We start from the raw sequence: 14,958 nt of genomic DNA on the forward strand, positions 1-14,958 counted from the left end.
CAGAGTATTTGCAAATATGTAATCTTAATTGCCTATTTAAGCACAGGTGTGATAGCCCATAAAGAGTGAATTTGTCTGAAACGTTGCTTCTCAAACTTTTGTTCACGTAACAGCTACAACAATATAACTTGGTGCTATTGATTAAGGAGGAGATTCTTGGGCTCCAGGCCAAGACTACTGAATAAAAATCTCTAGGTGTAGGGATTTGGAATCTGCATTTAAAAGGGTTGAGACAAGATACTTAAGTACTGTCCAAATTGAGACTTATTGGTCTAAGATATCTGTGTCTTATGTCAGGTCATTTTTTTTTTTTCTGAAAAACTAGGAAGTATAGAATAATGTTTTTAAATTTCCTTCTTGGTTTTATGTTTTCATGGGAAAACTGTTGATGGAAGTCAACCTTTCTCTAGGCAGGGATATGCATTCTTTTAAATTTTTTTTTCTGTAATAATGTGAAACTTACAGGACCATTGCAAAAAATAATACAAAACCAGCACAGGAAACCCTAATATGTCCTCCACCCAGATACTCAGATATCCAGATTTATCAACTTTTAGTATTTTGCCACATCTGTTATATCATTCTGTCTCTCTGTCTATCTATCTATCTATCTATCTATCTATCTATCTATCTATCTATCTTCTAAACATTTGAGAGTAGATTGCATACAGCCCTGGGCTCTCAAGTGCTCTGTGGCCCTAATCACCAGAAGAGTGTGTTAGGATAGGGAAAGGAGTGGAGTTTCCAGCATATGGTGATTGAGTGCCTCGTTGTCACTTGTTTTGGATATATCTAGTCGAATAGACTGTGTCCTACAACCAGGCTCTAGCCAGGATTATGCCTGTCCGGTAGGTAGATATATCTGGGAAAGTAATGGCATATAGTGGGCACTTCTCTACACAGAGAGACACACACACTTTTCAGTGCCAAGGAACATCAAGACAAATGAATTGACACATATTCCTTAGTCCTATTGGCTTTATTTCTCATGACTGAAACTGTGTGGCAGATTTATGTTCATTTGGTGGGAACTTGGCATGCTCTAATATTGATTAATCAGTGATTCTGTAGCCAGGTCACTATAGTACAAAATGAAGAAAAGAACCTATCATTTTCTGGAGAAATTAAACAGTGTAGAACAGCAAATCTAGAAATATCAGTCACATTTCATGGGTCCTCTTGTTGTGTCAAGCATGTACATCCTGATGCCACTATTGATTCATGAGTAAAGCAGAAATTAATAAAGGAAGAGGACACCGGACCAATACCTTTTCCTTTCTTTCCACAGATAATGATTAGTAAGAAGACCATCAACTGAAAGTGCAATTTTGTTCAAGGGACCCTGAGTAAGACTTTATTGATTCAATTTTTGTTGAATATATCAGCAATGGCAAGGAAATTTTCCTACTCAATCAACATGTTTATTAGAAATCACAAAATAATAAAGTATGAGAGAGATTCTAGAGAACACTTTGCCATAATTTATGACTTTACAACTTAGAAAGTTGAAACGCAAGCAGATTAACTACCTTGTCTAAGTCACAAAGATAATTAGTGAAAAGTGGGATGAAACCTCCAGCCTACCATCTTCTAGCCCTCATATCCTGTTGGATTATTTCTCATTTATTTCAGATGTGCCTTGCTGCTTTGTTTTCCAGAATGTGGGACAGTGCAAATGTAGTGGGAAGTATCTGTGAATGGGCTGGGCTTTGAAAATCTCCTTCTGTGGAAGTAGAAACCAAGGCATGAAACTTTTCTGAAAGAGAATGTCATCTCTATAGCCAAGTGAGAGGAGAAAGAAGTCTTCACATGTTGATTATGTGGGACAGAGCACTGGGTGTTCATTGACGGTTACAGCACCAAACAAAACATTAGCAAAGAAGGGAGGGAATAGTCAATTTTAGATAGCTTATACCATTTGCCAAAGAATCCTATAACTTTATACAGACAATAATTCATACTTCTATTTCAGCACCATAGATAGTACTTATTGCTTTTTTTCCCTTCTGTGTCTATGAAAACTTCACCCCACTAATGGCAATATTAGTGTCTTAACTGTATACACTAGTTTAGTAAAATCCTAAAGTGGTGACTCCTATATAAACTAGTATCACCAATACACTCATTTTATTAACTATCTACATGTATTTTATTATCTAATGGAAGTTATACACAGAGATGATTTCTAATACTGACTTATATAAGTAGAATAGCAAATTCTATTTGTTGCATTTTGTGAAAAGAACTAAATCATTATCAAGAAACACTAAGTCAACTATTTACTTTTTTTATTCCCTGAAGACTTTCAAGGGTGAAAAACATATAAAGAAATGATCAGTCTTATTTTTTTAAGAAATTTTTACTGAATGCTTTAAGCTCTAGTATATCAGCTTGAAAGAAAATGAGAAGTGTTTTATATACATATTTTGCTTTCTTATTCTTATTGCTTATTCACATAGGCATTCAGATAATTCCAAGAGGGAAAAAAGCATATAGCTGAACATTTTGAAAAAATGTGAAACATACAAACATGCTAGAAGAGTGCCTTGGAAACAGCCAATGCAGGACAAGTTTCTGATGATGACAAGATACCAATTGCTAGACCTGTAAATATTTGAAAACTTGAGATTCTTGAGAAGCAATGAATTATGTATTTCTTTAAATTTCAGTTTTTTAAGAGAAACTTGGGGTAGAAATTAGTGGCTGGATGAGAATATATAATATTTAAATGAATGGGATAAACATAATAATTTGAGTTTAATAAATTTTGAATAACGTGATGTCATTGCAGATAAGATTTTAAATATTCAATTTTGAGCCTGTCTGAGATGGAGTTAGTATAATTCAAAATTAAATCCTAAAGTAAACTGGGAAAACAGAATCAAGTTACATTAAATGAATGGGTTAAAAAAGATAATTAATTTTCTATCTGTACAATCTGAAATAAGGCTGAAAGCAAAAATACAAGCATATGACACAGAAAAATCATGGAGAGTTTTAAAGAGTAAATGAGCCGATATTTTTTTTGAATATTAACATGGATATTTTATAAGCCTCAAGCACGTAGAATTTTAATTATTTCATTATAATTTACAAGCTATGAATGCATTTTAGTTCAAAATCAAAGTTGTACTTCATTACATAAAAGCATATTATGTGAGATAAGTTGTTCTTAAACTAAATACACCTGTTGTGTGTATGTCTGAAGGGTTGCAAGTTTTCCATTTTAATGAACACCATTCCAAAACTTAAAAAACAGCTTGCTATCAACTTACCTTCATAAACATCCAATCAAAACCTCAGTGATCCAAAGATGATCCCCTCTCAGGAATTCTCTGGAAATGGGGTTTTGCTGGAGAATTGTGTACCTCTTAGCTCCTAACAGGAAACCTCAAAAGACTGGTTCTAACAATAGCAAAAATTACACAACTCCTCTTTATATTATTCAGTAATTTGAATTAAAATTGCTTCTAAATTGAAGACCAGCTGTGACTCTGAGAAGTCTGAATTCTATCTATTTAATCATAATTTTTATGGTCCACTGATAATTAGCACTGACTTCATCTTTAATATTTTTTGCCTTATTGATGCTTGGTAAAAGTCAATCAGAGAAACCCACATCTGAAACAGAAATGCTTGCTTGATTATAAGGCTTGCGCATATATGAGAAAAGGACTGTTGGTAGCTTGGAGCTCTGTAACCCAGAAAAACATGTCCTTAAACTTAATCCATTCCTGTGGCTATGAAGTCTTGTGAATAGGACCTTTTGATGAGGTTACTTCAGTTAACGTGTGGCCCAACTGAATACAGGCAGGCCTTAATCCCATTACAGACAGCCTTATAGAGAAAACCTCAGAGAGGAAGCCACGGGAGAGTTAGTAGCTGAAACAGTGGAATTCAGAAGAGAGAGAAGAAGCTAGGAGAGGCCACCAAAGGCACTGCCATGCAATAGAAAAGCCAGGATCAAAGTTTGCCAACAGCCAGCCCCAGAATGCCACAGTCTTCTCAGAGAAAGCATCACCTTGATGATGCATTGGTTTTGGACTTCTCCTAGCCTCAGAACCATCAGCCAACAAATTTCTAAGTCAACCTATTGCATAATATTTGTTTTAGCAGCCTGGAATCTAAAACAAGGACTCAAGAATTACTGTAACTTTTTTTTTTCCTGACCTAGTCACCAACTGTCTCTTCTAAGAGACTTTCATGTTCTCTTTCATTTTCATTTGAGAAGTTGTATTTTCCACACCTCATTCATTTCTGTCATTGGTGATGCCTGTGTTTTTACCTCACCCATCCCTCTGGCTATGGCTGACTATTTCAAAAGTTGGCATACGATTCAAGCCAATCAGAGTTTTTCCCTGGGAGTTTCAAAACATTCAGTCCGTTGTGGTAGCAGACTACAATCTGATTTAGTACTCTAAAATGCTATCAAATTTAGCAAACAGCTGATAACAACCTAATGAATTTACTATATGAATTAACTAATTGGGAGATGATTTTTTTTTTAATTTGGTGATGTAAAAAATGTAATTGAAACATTGGCTATTCTCAAATATTTTATATTACTCATTTACTTTGATTAGCGTTCACTTGTTCATAGCTGATTATTTTTATTGTAGTAATAATACCAAATTGTTTAATTTTAGTGTTTTATAAATTCTAGCTTGTTTGATTTACTTTCTTAATTCTATTACTTAGATAGGTAGGATAAATATTAACCCCATTTTATATACCTATAAACTATATCCCATATTAAGTAAGATGTATTCAAATAAGGGCAAATGATTATTGGATGAAAAAACCAAATTGGAACAAGTTTATTTGAACTTTTAGTCTATTGAATATGAATATTATATTATAGAATAAGTCATTGAGTACCTTTTAGCAGGAAAAATTCAGAGTTTATATTTATATTTGTTTTCCATATTAAATCATTGTATAAATGATGTACTCCATAATTGTATTTATAATAAAATATTTAAAATTTTTCTGTACTAGGTTAATTTTTATAGTGGACTTTGAATTGATAAAATGATCAACTATCATCAGTAGAAATTGCTAATTTTCAATATTTATATGGCTTCTCTTGAGAACTTCAGAAGTATTATTTACTGAACTATTTATTGATGGCTTTATTATAACAATCATTTTGGGCCCAGACACTGATTCTTCAAATACATTGAGAAGACAATGAATGATTAAGAGCAGAAAGTAATCAGAATTTTCTCTTTTAAGACATGATTAAAAGGGCAATTCAGAATGTAATAATTAACATCAGTGATAATTTCATTTACTGTATGACATGCTGAGATATTCTGTGTCATTTAATAGGTTTGAGTTTGCAAGAAAAACTTCTATAAGTTGGTTAATTGCTTCCGAGCACTATGGCTAACAGAGGACCTACCATACACATATTTTTGGGGTTCCATGGGATGAACAGAATCAGTAACTTCAACTAATACCAGGCATTACTCTCTGAGGACATTTTCCACATAATTCAGAAAGCATTGCTTTTTTTATAGGATTAAGATTTTGATTTAAATAATATTATAATATGCAAACACCAGTTTAAAGTTATGTAAAGGTAGCTATTTCACAAAATAAACATTAAAACATTCATACTTTAGCAAATGTTAAACATCTATATTTTTATTGATTTACATATTATTTTGAATACATGATAACTGATCTTACCATCAAGAAAGCCATAGTTTGATGAATGATACATGCAAGTTAAAAGATAAACTCAATTTTCGATAGACTGTAAGTGCTAAGACAGAGGATATAAAGGGTGCTATAGCAGCAAGCACATAGGACCTAATTTTATGGGTTTGGAAAAAATTTCTTAAATTTGGTAATATTATGTTGATAGGTTGAAGATAAACACTTGTTAACTAGTTGGTGAGGCAATAGGGAGGAGATAGTGTAGGTGACGGAAAATTTTTATAAACCCAAAAGCAAGAGAAGATATGGTATTTTCCATGAACTTCATGTATATCTGAACCACAGACCATTGGAGGATAAGTAGAGAGAGATCAGGAACTAGATCTGTGTGAAAGAGCTTTGTGAAATATATGAGGAGACTGGACTTTATCCTGAATGTTGTAATGAAGGATTGAAAGGATTTAATAGCGGTTTGTAGTCACATTTGTTTCTTAGTATGGGAATTCTGACTGTGGTGTGGAAAGTGAATTAGAATGAAGTGATTTTAGAAATAAAGGTAAAATATGTATGAATGTATTGCTATAATCCAACAATGTAGTAAGTCATAACAAGGCAGTAAATGCGTAAGTGGAAAAAGGTAAATAGAGTTGAGAGATATCAAAGAGATGCTTATCACAAGTCATGTTATGTGGGAACAAAGGAAAGTATATTAGTTTCCTATTGCTAATGTAATAAATTATCACAAAATTAGTTGTGTAAAACAACTCAGAATTATTATATAATTCTGAAATAATAATAATTTCATAGATTAGAAGTCCACTGGGCTAAAATCAAAGTGTTGGCAAAGTGGCATTATTTTCTGGAAGGTCTAGTGGAGAATCTGTTCTCCCCCTTTTCTGGCTTCTGGGGGCAGTCTTCATTCCTTGGCTTGTGACCTCCTTTCTCCATCTTTAAAGGCAGTACTCCTTCTGATTCTGCTTCTATAGTTACAGCTCCCTCTCTTATTGCTGCTGGAAAAGGTTATCTGATGTTAAGGCTTAGGTAGATTGGGCACACCCAGAAACTTGATACTCTCCCCACCTCAGAGTCTTAACTCCCTTTGCCATGTCAGGTAACAGAGGCACAGATTCTCGGGTTTAGGGTCATTATTCTGGGAAAGAGAAAAGATGATCTCATTTCTGATTTGGGAAATTCAGGGTTGGGAGTAGAAAAGATATACTGAGATAGACTGAAGAGGCAAGGAAAGATGGTGGCAGAGAGAAGTGTGGAATTTAGTTAGTCCCCTGGAGTAACTAACAAACAACCAGGAGCAACTAGTAAATAATCTGGAACAAATGCTGGGGGACAACCATGACTGTCTACACATTGTACACCAATCTGGATTGAGTGGGATGGCTGAGATAACAGCATAAAATCTGTAAGTAAAAACTGCAGACCCAAGCTGGGAGCCCCCTCCTCCCATGGCAGGCTGAGCTGCAGGACCACTGTGGGAGAAAGCAGTATTTGTGGAGCAAGCAAATATAACTCAGCCAAGCTCCAAATGTGGACTGCTGAATACAAGGTGCAAACAGACAAACCCAGTGGAGAGGAGGTGGGACTGATGGAAAGAAAAATAATTAAAAAAAAAATTAAAAAAAAAAAGGAAAAATACAGAGGCTTTTAGAGACTGACCTTAGAGAGCCGGAAAACACCCTGTATCCTGGGAAAGGGACCCCAGAAGACCAGGTGTCCTATCTAACTGATGGGTGAAACTGGAGGGCCATGTATTGGCTCTGAAAGGGGGCTTTCTTTCCCTTTTTCTCTCTCTCAACCTGAATGGCTCAGTGGAGAGAACCCCAGCCATTTTCATTTTGCAGCACTCTGACCCAGACAGGGGTGAGTTGGCAGAGTCAGAAAGACAAGGAAGCTATTCAAATGCAGAAGATAACTCCCTAGGGGGTATATCTCCCTGTTCTAGTTTGCTAATGCTGCCAGAATGCAAAACACCAGAGATGGATTGGCTTTTATAAAAGGAGGTTTATTTGGTTACACAGTCACAGTCTTAAGGCCATAAAGTGTCCAAGGTAACACATCAGCAATCGGGTACCTTCACTGGAGGATGGCCAATGGTGTCCAGAAAACCTCTGTTAGCTGGGAAGGCACGTGGCTGGTGTCTGCTCCAAAGTTCTGGTTTCAAAATGGCTTTCTCCCAGGACGTTCCTCTCTAGGCTGCAGTTCCTCAAAAATGTCACTCTTAGTTGCACTCGGGATATTTGTCCTCTCTCAGCTTCTCTGGAGCAAGAGTCTGCTTTCAATGGCCATCTTCAAACTGTCTCTCATCTGCAGCTCCTGTGCTTTCTTCAAAGTGTCCTTCTTGGCTATAGCTCCTTTTCAAAATGTCAGTCTCAGCTGCACTGAGTTCCTTCTGTTTACCAGCTCATTTATATGGCTCCACTGATCAAGGCCCATTCTGAATGGGTGGGGCCATGCCTCCAGGGAAATTATCTAATCAGAGTTATCACCTACAGTTGGGTGGGGTGCATTTCCATGCAAACACTCAAAGAATTCCAATCTAATCAGCACTAAAACGTCTGCCCCACAAGATTGCATCAAAGAATATGGCTTTTTCTGGAGTACATAATACATTCAAACTGGCACACTACCCTAAGAGGAAGGAGGTAGGGCCCAGCTTTAGGGCTGGCCAGCCCTCTGGAACTCAGAACCCAGTGCTTGGGGGAAAACAGTCAAAACGGAAACAAACCAAGCTAAGAATTAAGGGGGCCACACTTCCTTACACCAGTCAGAAGTGACAGGATGACAGGTGCCACCTTCTGGGCAGGTTAGGAAAAGCACAGTGGCTAGAGGCTTCACGGGAAGTCCGTCAATCTTCTAAGACACACTGTCAGGGAAATTTGACTCTGAATATAGCCCCACTCTGAGACCTGAACCTGGTCAGGTCTGGGAAAATCTGACTGGGGTAACTAAGGAAACCAGAGGCCTAGACAATAGGAAACTACAAATTACATTAGGAAAAACAAAGATATGGCCCAATCAAAGGAATAAACTTACACCTCAATTAAGGCAGAGATGAGACATTGTTTCACTTTAATGAAACAATCAATAAAAAAACTTTCAAAGAAATATGCTAAATCATATCACAAACCAAGTCAAAAAGTTCAGGGAAGATATGGCAAAAGAGATGAAGGATATAAAGAAAACAATGGGCGAACATGAGGTAGAAATTGAAAGTTTGAAAAAACTACTGGCAGAATCTATGGAAATGAAATGCACAACACAAGAGATGAAAAATACAATGGAGACATACAACAGAAGATCTCAACAGGAAGAAGAAAACACTCAGGAACTGGAGAGCAAGACACCTGAAATCCTACACACAAAAGAACAGATAGGAAAAAGAATGGGAAAATATGAGCAATGTCTCATGGAATTGAATGACAACACGAAGTTTATGAATGTATATGTCATGGGTGTCCCAGAAGGAGAAAAGAAGGGAAAAGGGGCTGAAGCAATAACAGAGAAAATAATCAATGAAAATTTCCCATCTCTTATAAAAGACGTAAAATTACAGATCCAAGGAGCACAGCATACCCCAAACAGAATAGATCTGAATGGACCAATGCCAGGACACTTAATAATCAGATTATCAAATATCACAGACAGAGAGAGAATCCTGAAAGCAGCAAGAGAAAAGCGATTCATCACATACAAAGGAAGCTTGATAAGACTATGTGTGGATTTCTCAGTAGAAACCACGGAGGCAAGAAGGAAGTGGTGTGATATATTTAAGATATTGAAAGAGAAAAACCACCAAGCAAGAATCTTATATCTGGCAAAACTGTCCTTCAAATATGAGGAAGAGTTTAAAATATTCTCTGACAAACAGACAATGACAGAGTTTGTGAACAACCCTACTTTACAGGAAATACTAAAGGAGCACTACAGACAGATAAAAAAAGATAGGAGTGAGAGGTTTGGAACACAATTCTGGGTGAGGTAGCACAACAATGTAAGTACACTGAACAAAGATGACTGTGAGTATGGTTGAAAGAGGAAGGTTAGCAGCATGTGGGACATCAGAAGGAAAGAGGAAAGATCAAGACTGGGACTGTATAACTTAGTGAAACCTAGAGTGCTCAACAACTGTGATAAAATGTACAAATATGTTTTTACATGAGGGAGAACAAATGAATGTCAACCTTGCAAGGTGAGATAGATTGAAGCAATAGGAGATTACAAATGAAGTAATGTGGTAGGAGAACAAAAAGAAAGTTCAGGTTGTGAAAGATGAGCAGAGTGGTGCCTGGGTTGATGGCATTGACAGTCATTGGAAAATGAAACATTATTAAGACCAGATTTGGAAAGGAAGATATTGAATTATAATCTTTATAATGGTTCTACCCAAGTCAACTAATCTATGAATCATAATTTTCATTAAAAATGTTTTTAAAAGTTTTTGACCTGGATTCCCCTAATACAGTTACAAATCTTAGGGGCATAGATTTTTATTTTTCTTGCCAAAATTGGATGGACTGGGATGACAACATACCTATATGATTAATGGTGGAAGAGAACAGATTTTATAAGTTTTCTTCCAAGTTAATAATACATAATTAAGATGACAACATGGATTCTATATACCTCAAAATCCAAAAATATAACATGCTACAGCCTTATTAGGAAACATAGCTGGTTTCTTAGGATATTTCTGTAGGCAACTGCTAAAATTACAAAGGGAAACCAACCCAAATTTATCACTGCCTCATACATAACAAAGAAAGACATGAAGTTATATTTTTATAGCACATAATACAAATCAATCTTATTTATTAGAGGGGAATAATTGGTCAGTTGTACAAAGTGATCTAGAAACTCTATCAGAAATTAACACATACAAACAGTCTGATTTGTAAGTGTATTAGTTAGGGTTCTCCTTGGAAACAGAATCAATGAGAGATGTCTCTGATTATCAAATTGTAAAAGTGACTCACGCAACTGCGGGAGCCCACGAGTCCAAATTCTGCAGAGCCGTCAACAAGCTGTCAACTCCAAGGAAGACGTCCGACGAACTCCTCGGGAAACAAACCAACAACTTTGACGAACTCCTCAGGAAACGAACCAGCAACTTCGACGAGCTCCCCAGGAAATGCTTCACTGAGCAGCGGAAGAAGAAGTGAAGGTTCTCTAACCGTCTGGCTTATAAGCCTCCAACTGATCACCGGACCAAATCCAGCCAATTGCATTCTCTCATTGTGGAAGGCACGCCCCTTGATGAGTCATCAGTCAGCTGCAGTCAATTGACTGATGATCCAACAAACCAGCCCGTTGGTTTATTAACCAGCCTCAAATATCCTCACAGCAATTGTCAGGCCAGTGCCCGCTTGACCAGACAGCTAGGCCACCTAGCCAAGTTGACACATGAACCCAACCATCACAATAAGTAAAGAGAATGCAGCTTATGTTTAGAAAAAAAAGTGATTTGCCACTTATTTAACAATGGATTTAGAGTTTACATTTCATTATTTTAGATGTGGAGATTCTTTCCCCTTCATACAACATTAAAAAGAAAAAATAAAAACCTTCTTAGAGATTTAAACAAAAAAATACAGATTTCTTTGTTATTTTTTTTCTCCACAATTCAAATTCACCAATTTAGTATTGGAGATTAGGGGTGTTATGGTGAAGACAGAACAAACTTTTTAAAATGGAGATTGAAAGAGTGATCTTTGAAAGCAAGGCCAAAATACAGGGAACTCTAACAAATGTAAAGTTTAGTGTTAGCTCCCTCAGTATCCATCCACTTTACACAATTGCTTTTTTTTTTTTCCTTCATTCTCCATCTTTTTCCCCATATTTATCCAGCAGTGTGCAGTGGGCAAGGGTAAGTGGTTCCAGTTCCAATACAGCTGAGGGAAGTAGTATTATCAGAAAAGCTTAGAAATGCATGCTCCGACAGACACCTAGCCCTAAAACAGCTCTAAAATTGAGTCTTTATGATAGATTGAGGAGAACGCTTGTTAGGGGAGAAAGTCACTTTGCATACATAAAAGTGGTGAGTTATTTAACTAGGACAGATCCCATCACCACTACCCCCAGATAAGGTAAACTGTCGATACCAAGAATATATTTAATTCTTGTTTCAACCCTTCATATATGAAAGAAGGAGATTAGGCTGGATACTAATATTTCTTCTATCTTCAGCATTCTGTTAATCTGAATGTAGAAGCCCGTGCCTCATATTAGCCCATTCCTCATATTATATGAAATTAGAAATTGTCATGCATATAATGAAGTTTCTTTTATATCTCCATCTAGACATCTTTTCATTTTATTTACTTTTCATGTTTTCATGACCACCCTTTCCTATTGGTGCTGAGCTTCAAATTCAATATTGAATTGAGATGATTCAAATATCAGCTCAATATCACCAATTGAGAAGATATTTGTTCATATTCACATCATTTTTTCTCTCATGGTTTCCACCCTTCAGGCCAGCTGAAAAAAATTCAATCTATAGACTTTCCCAAATCATCTAACATTCTTGGTCCATCTTCTAAAACATGGCTGTTATTACCCCCTCTGCTCTGTTTTTTGTCTTTACTTTAAAATTGGATTGGTGAGAGTGTGCCTGAGGCAATGAAAGACAATTATTTCTCTGATGTTCTGCAGAGGGTGATTTTTTGCAGAAACTTCCTTTACAAAGACATGAACTGCTAGCATTTTATATGTTACGAAAGCCATTGTGAAATTGTTCCCAAAATGATTTCAACCTAAGGACTACTAAACGTCTTTGTGAGAACTGCTGACAAAGTTATCGTTAAGGACTAGAATGTGGACCTAAGATTTATGTTTATAATGTTGCAACCACATGAGGCAGGCAAGGATTTTTGGAAAAAAAAAAAAAAAAGACAATATAATTCATGAAAATATATATCCCAGTGCCTGGAACATAGTCATTTAACAAACATGTGCAGACACTTCATTATATAGCAGGCACTGTTCTATGCATTTTATATATTATTATACTATTCCCAATTTATAGATGAGAAAAAAATTGATAGAAGAAGAGAAAAAAAAATTCAGGGAAGACAGAGTTTAGGCAACTGAAGTCTCATAGCTAATAAATGATGATATCAGGATTCAAACCCAGTCAGTGGAGCCCCATAGTCCATGCTCTTGACCTCTACTGTCAATGTGTAATCCCTGTCTACCCCTTTAAATTCCATTCCTCCTCTTAACAGAGTCCAAAGTTTCCAATCCTACGAAGCACTGACATTTTAGCATAGTCCTAGTAAATACTTGACTACAAACGCTGAATACTTCACAACTACTACTCCTCATTCTTACATGACAATTTCCCAAAGGCTTTCCAGAATGCTGATTTGCCCTCATTCTTCATTGGAACAATTTGAGCAGTTTAATGGTTCTCAAAGTGCTCCTAGGATGTTTTTCTCTGTTGCTGCAAATGGCCTTCTGATGGCAGGTACATGTGAATGATTTAGACCTTTTGACAGCAACTATGAAGGTCAAATATGAGGTTCTCGGAAAAACTGTAAGGTCAAATCCCGTTGTCCTCTCTTTGATTAGTGGTTCACAAACATATATGAGGCCAGCATGTCTAACTGGTATTATCTGTAACTTTGAGATCATTCCAGTACTCCATGAGGATTCTTTTACCCATATTTCTCCAAGAAAAAGAAAATAAAGGAGAAGGATGAATGGGAAACAAGATAGTTGATTAATGAGCATTTGGAGAGGGAGGGAGTTGAAGACATGTGTTTCTTTCAGTTCATTTTTTAATTTACATGAATGGATATACTCAATTCCCAGAGGAGAGTATTAGGTCTATCTTCTCTTTGGTTAATAGTTAAAGCATATGCCTTGGCATTCTAATTCATTGGAACATAGTTTCAATGTTGCAGTATCAGAAAATTGCAATCTCATATATATATGGCCATGCAATATGCTCAAAAAGAAGCAAAGAACAGTTTATCTTATCCATTTTTTTCATATAAAATATGACTCTGCATTGATTCAGTATGTAAATTGGAATATTCACAAGATATTCTTTCAACCTCCCCTCCAAAACCACTCCCATTTTCTTTCATAAAATTGCAATTCATCTTGTAGCCATCAGCCTATAACGACGGATATGATAATAAATCCTCTGAAACTTGCCACTGGTTTATTTGTGAGAAGACATTAGACAAAGTTGATTAGTCTGTTGAACAATACTCTCAGTGATGAACAATGATAAATATTTCTTTGGTATTCATTCCAAGAAGAGTTGTAATTCATCAGAGCTATAATTTAATTTAATTTCATGAAAGGGAAAGTTGTATAATTATTTTGTTTGGTGTTTGCTACAAACAAACAAACAAAAACAATTTAAGCCAAAGCTATTATGAAATATATAAGACACTGTCATCATGATCATAGTGTTTACTGAACATTTACTATACTCAAAGCACTGGTTTAAATATTTTTTGTCATTTTATAATTTATATTTATCTCTGTGATGCAAGTACCAGTATATCAATTTATATATCAAAATATCAATTTGAGATCCCGGAAACTTAGAGGGTTAAAGTAACCTGTTGAAAGTCAGATAAATTTTCAAGCAGGAATTCACAACTAATTCAGCCTGACTCCAAGCTTGTGCTCTTGCCCACAATATGATATCACCTGCCTTATACGCTTTTTTAAATGGTAAATTCATTCTTAATTTCCTACTTTCATTTTCCATTTGTTTCATTGTTCACCAATTACAAATATTTTATCTTGCTGAACTACTTGTATTTCTCTATCTATATATGCACAAATCTATAAACATATTGATATGCTTTAGCTTCCCAGCTGCTAAAACAAATACTTAACAACAGGAATGTACTGCTCAGAGTTTCAGAGGCTGGAAGGCTTGCTTCCTCCTGGGGGGGTTTCTTCTGGCTGGCCAGAAATCCTTGGGGTTCTTGGGCTTTTCTATCACATGGCAATGCACATGACAGCATCTTTTTCTTTCTCTTCCACATTCAATTGACTTCCAGTTAACGGCTACTCACCGTGGCTGCTTCTTTTGTGTACAATCTCCTTTGCTTAAGGACTTCATCCACACTGAATTAAGTAAGGCCCACCTTCTTTCAGTTTGGGCATACCTTAACTAATAACATCTTCAAAGTTGCAATTTACAAGTGGTTTCACACCTGCAGGACCAGGGTTTAGGACCTGTGATGGTTTAAAGCTCTATGCACCCCAAAAAAGATCATGTTCTTAAAGATAATCCATTCCTGTGGGTGTGGA

This window comes from Choloepus didactylus, chromosome 16 (assembly GCF_015220235.1).
Source record: "Choloepus didactylus isolate mChoDid1 chromosome 16, mChoDid1.pri, whole genome shotgun sequence".
In the NCBI taxonomy this organism is placed as follows: domain Eukaryota; kingdom Metazoa; phylum Chordata; class Mammalia; order Pilosa; family Megalonychidae; genus Choloepus; species Choloepus didactylus.